Raw genomic sequence first — 13,542 nt, forward strand, 5'->3', positions numbered from 1 at the left:
ATATGACAGCTATTTGACTTGCTATAGATGACGGCTATTTGGCTTGCTACTGTTGACGGCTATTTGGTTTGCTACTGATTACTTCACGGCTATTTGGCTTGCTACTGATGACTTGACGGCTATTTGGCTTGCTATTGATGACTTGACGGCTATTTGGCTTGCTATTGATGACTTGACGGCTATATGGCTTGCTACTGATGACTTGACGGCTATTTGACTTGCTAATGATGACGGCTATTTGACTTGCTATTGATGACGACTATTTGGCTTGCTACTGATGACGGCTATTTGGCATGTTACTGATGGCTTGACGGCTATTCTGCTTGCTATTGATGACGGCTATTTTACTTGCTACTCATGACTTGACGGCTATTTGACTTGCTAATGATGACTTGACGGCTATTTGACTTGCTATTGATGACTTGACGGCTATTTGGCTTGCTATTGATGACGGCTATTTGACTTGCTACTGATGATGTGACGGCTATTTGACTTGTTACTGATGACGGCTATATGACTTGCTACTGATGACGGCTATTTGGCTTGCTATTGATGACTTGACGGCTATTATGCTTGCTATTGATGACGGCTATTTGACTTGCTACTCATGACTTGACGGCTATTTGACTTGCTATTGATGATGGCTATTTGACTTGCTACTGAAGACGGCTATTTGACTTGCTATTGATGACGGCTATTTGGCTTGCTACTGTTGACTTTACGGCTTTTTGGCTTGCTACTTATGACTTGACGGCTAATTTGCTTGCTATTGATGACGGCTATTTGGCTTGCTATTGGTGACGGCTATTTGACTTACTACTCTTGACTTGACGGCTATTCGACTTGCTACTGATGACGGCTATTTGACTTGCTATTGATGACTTGACGGCTCTTTGGCTTGCTACTGATGATGTGACGGCTATTTGACTTGCTACTCATGACTTAACGGCTATTTGACTTGCTACTCATGACTTGACAACTATTTGGCTTGCTATTGATGACGGCTATTTGGCTTACTATTGCTGACTTCTAATTGGCTTGCTATTGATGACGGCTATTTGACTTGTTACTTATGACGGTATCTTGACTTGCTATTGATGACGACTATTTGGCTTGCTACTGATTACGGCTATTTGGCATGTTACGTATGACTTGACGGCTATTTGACTTGCTACTTATGACGGCTTTTTGGCTTGCTATTGATGACGGCTATTTGGCTTGCTATTGATTACGGTTATTTGTCTTGCTATTGATGACTTGACGGCTATTTGACTTGCTATTGATGATGGCTATTTGACTTTCTACTTATGACTTGACGGCTATTTGACTTGCTAAAGATGACTTGACGGCTACTTGACTTGCTACTTATGACGGCTATTTGACTTGCTATTGATGACGGCTATTTGACTTGCTACTCATGACTTGACAACTATTTGGCTTCCTATTGATGACAACTATTTGGCTTGCTATTGCTGACGGCTAATTGGCTTGCTATTGATGACGGCTATTTGACTTGCTACTGATGATGTGACGGCTATTTGACTTGTTACTGATGACGGCTATATGACTTGCTACTGATGACGGCTATTTGGCTTGCTATTGATGACTTGACGGCTATTATGCTTACTATTGATGACGGCTATTTGACTTGCTACTCATGACTTGACGGCTATTTGACTTGCTATTGATGACGGCTATTTGACTTGCTACTGAAGACGGCTATTTGACTTGCTATTGATGACGGCTATTTGGCTTGCTACTGTTGACTTCACGGCTTTTTGACTTGCTACTTATGACTTGACGGCTAATTTGCTTGCTATTGATGACGGCTATTTGGCTTGCTATTGATGAAGGCTATTTGACTTACTACTCTTGACTTGACGGCTATTTGACTTGCTACTGATGACGGCTATTTGACTTGCTATTGATGACTTGACGGCTATTTGGCTTGCTAATGATGACTTGACGGCTACTTGACTTGCTACTTATGACGGCTATTTGACTTGCTATTGATGACGGCTATTTGGCTTGCTATTGCTGACTGCTAATTGGCTTGCTATTGATGATGGCTATTTGACTTGTTACTTATGACGGCATTTTGACTTGCTATTGATGACGACTATTTGGCTTGCTACTGATTACGGCTATTTGGCATGTTACGTATGACTTGACGGCGATTGGACTTGCTACTGAAGACGGCTTTTTGGCTTGCTATTGATGACGGCTATTTGGCTTGCTATTGATGACGGCTATTTGGCTTGCTATTGATGACGGCTATTTGACTTGCTACTCTTGACTTGACGGCTATTTGACTTGCTACTCTTGACTTGACGGCTACTTGACTTGCTACTTATGACGGCTATTTGACTTGCTATAGATTACGGCTATATGGCTTGCTACTGATGACTTGACGGCTATTTAGCTTGCTATTGATGACGGCTTTTTGGCATGTTACTGATGACTTGACGGCTATTTGACTTGCTACTGATGACTTCACGGCTTATTGGCTTGCTACTGATGACTTGACGGCTATTTGGCTTGCTATTGATGACGGTTATTTTGCTTGCTATTGATGACGGCTATTTGACTTGCTATTGTGACGACTATTTGACTTGCTGCTTATGACGGCTATTTGGTTTGCTACTGATGATGTCAGGGCTATTTGACTTGTTACTGATGACGGCTATTCGACTTGCTACTGATGACGGCTATTTTGGCTTGCTATTGATGACTTGACGGCTATTTGGCTTGCTATTGATGACGGCTATTTGACTTGCTACTCATGACTTGACGGCTATTTGACTTGCTAATGATGACGGCTATTTGACTTGCTATTGATGATGGCTATTTGACTTGCTATTGATGACGACTATTTGGCTTGCTACTGATGACGGCTATTTGGCATGTTACTGATGACTTGACGGCTATTTGGCTTGCTATTGATGACGGCTATTTGACTTGCTACTCATGACTTGACGGCTATTTGGCTTGCTACTGATGACTTGACGGCTATTTGGTTTGCTACTGATGACTTCACGGCTATTTGGCTTGCTACTGTTGACTTGACGGCTATTTGACTTGCTACTGATGACGACTATTTGGCTTGCTATTGATGACTTTGCGGCTATTATGCTTGCTATTGATGACGGCTATTTGGCTTGCTATTGATGACGGCTATTTGACTTGCTACTCTTGACTTGACGGCTATTTGACTTGCTACTGATGACTTGACGGCTATTTGACTTGCTAATGATGACTTGACGGCTACTTGACTTGCTACTTATGACGGCTATTTGACTTGCTATAGATTACGGCTAGATGGCTTGCTACTGATGACTTGACGGCTATTTAGCTTGCTATTGATGACGGCTTTTTGGCATGTTACTGATGACTTCACGGGTTATTGGCTTGCTACTGATGACTTGACGCCTATTGGGCTTGCTATTGATGACGGTTATTTTGCTTGCTATTGATGACTTGCTGCTTATGACGGTTATTTGGCTTGCTGCTTATGACGGCTATTTGGCTTGCTACTGATGATGTGACGGCTATTTGACTTGTTACTGATGACGGCTATTCGACTTGCTACTGATGACGGCTATTTGGCTTGCTGTTGATGACTAGACGGCTATTTGGCTTGCTATTGATGACGGCTATTTGACTTGCCATTCATGACTTGACGGCTATTTGACTTGCTAATGATGACGGCTATTTGACTTGCTAATGATGACGGCTATTTGACTTGCTATTGATGATGGCTATTTGACTTGCTATTGATGACGACTATTTGGCTTACTACTGATGACGGCTATTTGGCTTGCTGTTGATGACTTGACGGCTATTTGGCTTGCTATTGATGACGGCTATTTGACTTGCCATTCATGACTTGACGGCTATTTGACTTGCTAATGATGACGGCTATTTGGCTTGCTATTGATGACGGCTATTTGACTTGCTACTCATGACTTGACGGCTATTTGACTTGCTATTGATGACTTGACGGCTACTTGACTTGCTACATATGACAGCTATTTGACTTGCTATAGATGACGGCCATTTCGCTTGCTACTGATGACATGACGGCTATTTGGTTTGCTACTGATGACTTCACGGCTATTTGGCTTGCTACTGATGACTTGACGGCTATTTGACTCGCTACTGATGACGGCTATTTGGCTTGCTATTGATGACGGCTATTTGACTTGCTATTGATGACGGCTATTTGACTTGCTATTGATGACGGCTATTTGGCTTGCTACTGGTGACGGCTATTTGGATGTTACTGATGACTTCACGGCTATTTGGCTTGCTATTGATGACTTGACGGCTATTTGGCTTGCTATTGATGACGGCTATTTGGCTTGCTATTCATGAAGGCTATTTGGCTTGCTACTCTTGACTTGACGACCATTTGACTTGCTACAGATGACGGCTATTTGACTTGCTACTGATGACGGCTATTTGACTTACTATTGATGACGACTATTTAGCTTGCTACTGTTGATGTGACGGCTATTTGGCATGTTACTGATGACATGACGGCTATTTGACTTACTACTGATGACGGCTATTTGGCTTGCTATTGATGACTTGACGGCTATTTGGCTTGCTATTGATGACTTGACGGCTATTTGGCTTGCTATTGATGACTTGACGGCTATTTGGCTTGCTATTGATGACGGCTATTTGACTTGCTACTTATGACTTGACGGCTATTTGACTTGCTATTGATGATGGCTATTTGACTTGCTACTGAAGACGGCTATTTGACTTACTATTGATGACGACTATTTGGCTTGCTATTGATGACTTGGCGGCTATTATGCTTGCTATTGATGACGGCTATTTGGCTTGCTACTGTTGACTTCACGGCTTTTTGGCTTGCTACTTATGACTTGACGGCTAATTGGCTTGCTATTGATGACGGCTATTTCGCTTGCTATTGATGACGGCTATTTTACTGACTACTCTTGACTTGACGGCTATTTGACTTGTTACTGATTACGGCTATTTGACTTGCTATTGAGGACTTGACGGCTATTTGGCTTGCTACTGATGATGTGACGGCTATTTGACTTGCTACTCATGACTTGACGGCTATTTGACTTGCTAATGATGACTTGACGGCTACTTGACTTGCTACTTATGACTTCTATTTGACTTGCTATAGTTGACGGCTTTTTGGCTTGCTATTGATGACGGCTATTTGGCTTGCTATTGAGGACTTGACGGCTATTTGGCTTGCTACTGATGATGTGACGGCTATTTGACTTGCTACTCATGACTTGACGGCTATTTGACTTGCTAATGATGACTTGACGGCTACTTGACTTGCTACTTATGACGGCTATTTAGCTTGCTATTGATGGCGGCTTTTTGCCTTGCTATTGATGACGGCTATTTGGCTTGCTATTGATGACGGCTATTTGGCTTGCTATTGATGACGGCTATTTGGCAAGTTACTGATGACTTGACGGCTATTTGGCTTGCTACTGATGACTTGACGGCTATTTGGCTTGCTATTGATGACGGCTATTTGGCTTGCTATTGATAAGGGCTATTTGACTTGCTACTCTTGACTTGACGACTATTTGACTTGCTACTGATGACGGCTATTTGACTTGCTACTGATGACGGCTATTTGACTTGCTATTGATGACTTGACGGCTATTTGGCTTGCTATTTATGACGGCTTTTTGACTTGCTACTCATGACTTGAGGGCTATTTGACTTGCTAATGATGACTTGACGGCTACTTGACTTGCTACTTATGACGGCTATTTGACTTGCTATAGATGACGGCTATTTGGCTTGCTACTTATGACTTGACGGCTATTTAGCTTGCTATTGATGACGGCTTTTTGGCTTGCTATTGATGACGACTATTTGGCTTGCTACTGATGACGGCTATTTGGCATGTTACTATTGACTTGACAGCTATTTGACTTGCTACTGATGACTTCACGGCTTATTGGCTTGCTACTGTTGATGTGATGGCTATTTGGCTTGCTATTGTTGACTTGACGGCTATATGGCTTGCTATTGATGACGGCTATTTGGCTTGCTACTGATGACTTGACGGCTATTTGGCTTGCTATTGATGACGGCTATTTGGCTTGCTATTGATGACGGTTATTTGGCTTGCTATTGATGACGGCTAATTGACTTGCTGTTGATGACGACTATTTTACTTGCTGCTTATGACGGCTATTTGGCTTGCTACTGATGATGTGACGGCTATTTGACTTGTTACTGATGACGGCTATTCGACTTGCTACTGATGACGGCTATTTGGCTTGCTATTGATGTCTTGACGGCTACTTGACTTGCTACATATGACAGCTATTTGACTTGCTATAGATGACGGCCATTTCGCTTGCTACTGATGACTTGACGGCTATTTGGTTTGCTACTGATGACTTCACGGCTATTTGGCTTGCTACTGATGACTTGACGGCTACTTGACTATCTACTAATGACAGCTATTTGACTTGCTATAGATGACGGCTATTTGACTTGCTATTGATGACGGCTATTTGACTTGCTATTGATGACGACTATTTGGCTTGCTACTGGTGACGGCTATTTGGATGTTACTGATGACTTCACGGCTATTTGGCTTGCTATTGATGACTTGACGGCTATTTGGCTTGCTATTGATGACGGCTATTTGGCTTGCTATTCATGAAGGCTATTTGACTTGCTACTCTTGACTTGACGACCATTTGACTTGCTACAGATGACGGCTATTTGACTTGCTACTGATGACGGCTATTTGACTTACTATTGCTGACGACTATTTAGCTTGCTACTGTTGATGTGACGGCTATTTGGCATGTTACTGATGACATGACGGCTATTTGACTTACTACTGATGACGGCTATTTGGCTTGCTATTGATGACTTGACGGCTATTTGGCTTGCTATTGATGACGGCTATTTGACTCGCTACTTATGACTTGACGGCTATTTGACTTGCTAATGATGACGGCTATTTGACTTGCTATTGATGATGGCTATTTGACTTGCTATTGATGACGACTATTTGGCTTGCTACTGATGACGGCTATTTGGCATGTTACTGATGACTTGACGGCTATTTGGCTTGCTATTGATGGCGGCTATTTGACTTGCTACTCATGACTTGACGGCTATTTGTCTTGCTATTGATGACTTGACGGCTACTTGACTTGCTACATATGACAGCTATTTGACTTGCTATAGATGACGGCCATTTCGCTTGCTACTGATGACTTGACGGCTATTTGGTTTGCTACTGATGACTTCACGGCTATTTGGCTTGCTACTGATGACTTGACGGCTATTTGACTTGCTACTGATGACGGCTATTTGGCTTGCTATTGATGACGGCTATTTGACTTGCTATTGATGACGGCTATTTGACTTGCTATTGATGACGACTATTTGGCTTGCTACTGGTGACGGCTATTTGGATGTTACTGATGACTTCACGGCTATTTGGCTTGCTATTGATGACTTGACGGCTATTTGGCTTGCTATTGATGACGGCTATTTGGCTTGCTATTCATGAAGGCTATTTGACTTGCTACTCTTGACTTGACGACCATTTGACTTGCTACAGATGACGGCTATTTGACTTGCTACTGATGACGGCTATTTGACTTACTATTGATGACGACTATTTAGCTTGCTACTGTTGATGTGATGGCTATTTGGCTTGCTATTGTTGACTTGACGGCTATATGGCTTGCTATTGATGACGGCTATTTGACTTGCTACTTATGACTTGACGGCTATTTGACTTGCTATTGATGACGGCTATTTGACTTGCTATTGATGACGGCTATTTGACTTGCTACTGATGACGGCTATTTGACTTGCTATTGATGACTTGACGGCTATTTGGCTTGCTACTGATGATGTGACGGCAATTTGACTTGCTACTCATGACTTGACGGCTATTTGACTTGCTAATGATGACTTGACGGCTACTTGACTTGCTACTTATGACGGCTATTTGACTTGCTATAGATGACGGCTATTTGGCATGCTAATGATGACTTGACGGCTATTTAGCTTGCTATTGATGACGGCTTTTTGGCTTGCTATTGATGACGACTATTTGGCTTGCTACTGATGACGGCTATTTGGCATGTTACTGATGACTTGACGGCTATTTGACTTGCTACTGATGACTTCACGTCTATTTGGCTTGCTATTGATGACGGCTATTTGGCTTGATACTGATGACGGCTATTTGACTTGCTATTGATGACGGCTACTTGACTTGCTATTGATGACGACTATTTGGCTTGCTACTGGTGACGGCTATTTGGATGTTACTGATGACTTCACGGCTATTTGGCTTGCTATTGATGACTTGACGGCTATTTGGCTTGCTATTGATGACGGCTATTTGGTTTGCTATTCATGAAGGCTATTTGACTTGCTACTCTTGACTTGACGACCATTTGACTTGCTACAGAGGACGGCTATTTGACTTGCTACTGATGACGGCTATTTGACTTACTATTGATGACGACTATTTAGCTTGCTACTGTTGATGTGACGGCTATTTGGCATGTTACTGATGACGGCTATTTGACTTACTACTGATGACGGCTATTTGGCTTGCTATTGATGACTTGACGGCTATTTGGCTTGCTATTGATGACGGCTATTTGACTTGCTACTTATGACTTGACGGCTATTTGACTTGCTAATGATGACGGCTATTTGACTTGCTATTGATGATGGCTATTTGACTTGCTATTGATGACGACTATTTGGCTTGCTACTGATGACGGCTATTTGGCATGTTACTGATGACTTGACGGCTATTTGGCTTGCTATTGATGGCGGCTATTTGACTTGCTACTCATGACTTGACGGCTATTTTATTGCTATTGATGACTTGACGGCTACTTGACTTGCTACATATGACAGCTATTTGACTTGCTATAGATGACGGCCATTTCGCTTGCTACTGATGACTTGACGGCTATTTGGTTTGCTACTGATGACTTGATGGCTATTTGGCTTGCTACTGATGACTTGACGGCTATTTGACTTGCTACTGATGACGGCTATTTGGCTTGCTATTGATGACGGCTATTTGACTTGCTATTGATGACGGCTATTTGACTTGCTATTGATGACGACTATTTGGCTTGCTACTGGTGACGGCTATTTGGATGTTACTGATGAATTCACGGCTATTTGGCTTGCTATTGATGACGGCTATTTGACTTGCTATTGATGACGGCTATTTAGCTTGCTACTGTTGATGTGACGGCTATTTGGCTTGCTATTGATGACTTGACGGCTATATGGCTTGCTATTGATGACGGCTATTTGACTTGCTATTTATGACTTGACGGCTATTTGACTTGCTATTGATGACGGCTATTTGACTTGCTACTGAAGACGGCTATTTGACTTACTATTGATGACGACTATTTGGCTTGCTATTGATGACTTGGCGGCTATTATGCTTGCTATTGATGACGGCTATTTGGCTTGCTACTGTTGACTTCACGGCTTTTTGGCTTGCTACTTATGACTTGACGGCTAATTGGCTTGCTATTGATGACGGCTATTTCGCTTGCTATTGATGACGGCTATTTTACTTACTACTCTTGACTTGACGGCTATTTGACTTGTTACTGATTACGGCTATTTGACTTGCTATTGAGGACTTGACGGCTATTTGGCTTGCTACTGATGAAATGACGGCTATTTGACTTGCTACTCATGACTTGACGGCTATTTGACTTGCTAATGATGACTTGACGGCTACTTGACTTGCTACTTATGACGGCTATTTGACTTGCTATAGATGACGGCTATTTGGCTTGCTAATGATGACTTGACGGCTATTTAGCTTGCTATTGATGACGGCTTTTTGGCTTGCTATTGATGACGGCTATTTGGCTTGCTATTGATGACGGCTATTTGGCTTGCTATTGATGACGGCTATTTGGCAAGTTACTGATGACTTGACGGCTATTTGGCTTGCTACTGATGACTTGACGGCTATTTGACTAGCCATTGATGACGGCTATTTGGCTTGCTATTGATGACGGCTATTTCGCTTGTTACTGATGATGTGACGGCTATTTTACTTGTTACTGATGATGGCTATTTGACTTGCTACTGATGACGACTATTCGGCTTGCAATTTATGACTTGACGGTTATTAGGCTTGCTATTGATGACGGCTATTTTGCTTGCTATTGATGACGGCTATTTGGCTTGCTACTGATGACTTGACGGCTATTTGGCTTGCTACCGATGACGACTACTTGGCTTGCTATTGTTGACTTGACGGCTATTTGACTTGCTACTGATGACGGCTATTTGACTTGCTATTGATGACGGCTTTTTGGCTCGTAGGTTCGTTGTCGGTTAGTGGGTTAGTTGTCGTTTGTTAGTCTGTTGTCAATTAGTGGTGTTAATTTTGGTTTGTTGGTTGGTTGTCGTTCGTATGTTGGTTGTCGTTCGTAGGTTGGTTGTCGATTAGTGGGTTAGTTGTCGTTCGTTAGTCAGTTGTCAATTAGTGGTGTTAATTTTGGTTTGTTGGTTGGTTGTTGTTCATAGGTTGGTTGTCGTTCGTAGGTTGGTTGTCGGTTAGTGGTTTAGTTGTTCATTAGTCCGTTGTCATTTAGTGGTTTTAATTTTCGTTTGTTGGTTGGTTGTCGTTCGTAAGTTGGTTGTCGGTTAGTGGGTTAGTTGTCGTTCGTTGATTCGTTGCCATTTAGTGGTGTTAATTTTGGTTTGTTATTTGGTTGTCGTTCGTAGGTTGGTTGTCGATTAGTGGGTTAGTTGTCGTTCGTTAGTCCGTTGTCAATTAGTGGTGTTAATTTTGGTTTGTTGGTTGGTTGTCGTTCGTAGGTTGGTTGTCGTTCGTAGTTTGGTTGTCGATTAGTGGGTTAGTTGTCGTTCGTTAGTCCGTTGTCAGTTAGTGGTGTTAATTTTGGTTTGTTGGTTGGTTGTCGTTCGTAGGTTGGTTGTCGTTCGTAGGTTGGTTGTCGGTTAGTGGGTTAGTTGTCGTTCGTTAGTCAGTTGTCAATTAGTGGTGTTAATTTTGGTTTGTTGGTTGGTTGTCGTTCGTATGTTGGTTGTCGTTCGTTGGTTGTTTGTCGTTCGTAGGTTGGTTGTCGTTCGTTGGTTGGTTGTCGGTTAGTGGGTTAGTTGTCGTTCTTTAGTCCGTTGTCAATTAGTGGTGTTAATTTTGGTTTGTTTGTTGGTTGTCGTTCGTAGGTTGGTTGTCGTTCGTTGGATGGTTGTCGGTTAGTGGGTTAGTTGTCGTTCTTTAGTCCGTTGTCAATTAGTGGTGTTAATTTTTGTTTGTTTGTTGGTTTTCGTTCGTAGGTTGGTTGTCGTTCGTAGGTTGGTTGTCGGTTAGTGGGTTAGTTGTCGTTCGTTAGTCCGTTGTCAATTAGTGGTGTTAATTTTGGTTTGTTGGTTGGTTGTCGTTCGTATGTTGGTTGTCGTTCGTAGGTTGGTTGTCGTTCGTAGGTTGGTTGTCGTTCAGTGGGTTAGTTGTCGTTCAGTGGGTTAGTTGTCGTTCGTAGGTTGGTTGTCGTTCGTATGTTGGTTGTCGGTTAGTGAGTTAGTTGTCGTTCGTTAGTCAGTTGTCAATTAGTGGTGTTAATTTTGGTTTGTTGGTTGGTTGTCGTTCGTATGTTGGTTGTAGTTCGTTGGTTGGTTGTCGTTCGTTGGTTGGTTGTCGGTTAGTGGGTTAGTTGTCGTTCGTTAGTCCGTTGTCAATTAGTGGTGTTAATTTTGGTTTGTTGGTTGGTTGTCGTTCGTATGTTGGTTGTCGTTCGTAGGTTGGTTGTCGTTCGTAGGTTGGTTGTCGTTCAGTGGGTTAGTTGTCGTTCGTAGGTTGGTTGTCGTTCGTATGTTGGTTGTCGGTTAGTGGGTTAGTTGTCGTTCGTTAGTCAGTTGTCAATTAGTGGTGTTAATTTTGGTTTGTTGGTTGGTTGTCGTTCGTATGTTGGTTGTCGTTCGTTGGTTGGTTGTCGTTCGTTGGTTGGTTGTCGGTTAGTGGGTTAGTTGTCGTTCGTTAGTCAGTTGTCAATTAGTGGTGTTAATTTTGGTTTGTTAGTTGGATGTCGTTCGTATGTTGGTTGTCGATTAGTGGGTTAGTTGTCGTTCGTTAGTCCGTTGTCAATTAGTGGTGTTAATTTTGGTTTGTTGGTTGGTTGTCGTTCGTATGTTGGTTGTCGGTTAGAGGGTTAGTTGTCGTTCGTTAGTCCGTTGTCAATTAGTGGTGTTAATTTTGGTTTGTCGGTTGGTTGTCGTTCGTATGTTGGTTGTCGTTCGTAGGTTGGTTGTCGGTTAGTGGGTTAGTTGTCGTTCGTTAGTCCGTTGTCAATTAGTGGTGTTAATTTTTGTTTGTTGGTTGGTTGTCGTTCGTATGTTGGTTGTCGTTCGTAGGTTGATTGTCGTTCGTAGGTTGGTTGTCGTTTAGTGGGTTAGTTGTCGTTCGTTTGTCCATTGTCAATTAATGGTATTAACTTTTGTTGGTTGTTGTCGGTTAGTGGGTTACGTGTCGTTTCTTATTCTTTTGTCAATAAGCTGTGTGAATTTTGGTTTGTTGATTTTTGTTTGTAATCGGTTCGTGAGTTTAAATGTGGGTTTTGTATTTGTGTGTGTGTATGTTTGTGTGTGCTTGTGTGCGTTCGTGTGTGGGTGGGTGTACACACACGGACTTTAGCAACTTATCTGATACTTATTGGGGCTGATAATCTGGTTGATGGGTCCTCTGGTTGATGGGTCCTCTGGTTGATGGGTCCTCTGGTTGATGGGTCCTCTGGTTGATGGGTCCTCTGGTTGATGGGTCCTCTGGTTGATGGGTCCTCTGGTTGATGGGTCCTCTGGTTGATGGGTCCTCTGGTTGATGGGTCCTCTGGTTGATGGGTCCTCTGGTTGATGGGTCCTCTGGTTGATGGGTCCTCTGGTTGATGGGTCCTCTGGTTGATGGGTCCTCTGGTTGATGGGTCCTCTGGTTGATGGGTCCTCTGGTTGATGGGTCCTCTGGTTGATGGCTCCTCTTGTTGAAATAACGCTTGCAGAGCAACCACGTAGTGACGAAGTACAGAAATAAAAAACGTCCGTATTTATCCCACGAACTTATCAGAAAAAACTTCCGCATTTATCCCACGAACTAATCAGAAATAAGAGTGTAGCTACTTAATTAATCCCGTGGCATCCACTATACGACAAGAACCTTCATCTTAAACAACACACCAAGCGCGTTGCTGTTTTTTTTGTTAAAGAAATTAAAACTGTTCTTACAACAGTGTCACGGGTTTTGACACGTTTGCTACGTCCAATTACAACCCTGTCCCCCACCCCTCTAAAACCTATTGGTGCCCCGCTGAACACTAGCTCAGTTACCCGACCGAACACACTAGCTCAGCTACCCGACACAACACACTAGCTCAGCTACCAGACACAACACACTAGCTCAGCTACCCGACACAACACACTAGCTCAGCTACCAGACACAACACACTAGCTCAGCTACCCGACACAACACACTAGCTCAGC

Source organism: Physella acuta, unplaced genomic scaffold, assembly GCF_028476545.2.
Source record: "Physella acuta isolate Inbredline_101_S28 unplaced genomic scaffold, ASM2847654v3 ptg000200l, whole genome shotgun sequence".
NCBI classification, from domain to species: Eukaryota; Metazoa; Mollusca; class Gastropoda; family Physidae; genus Physella; species Physella acuta.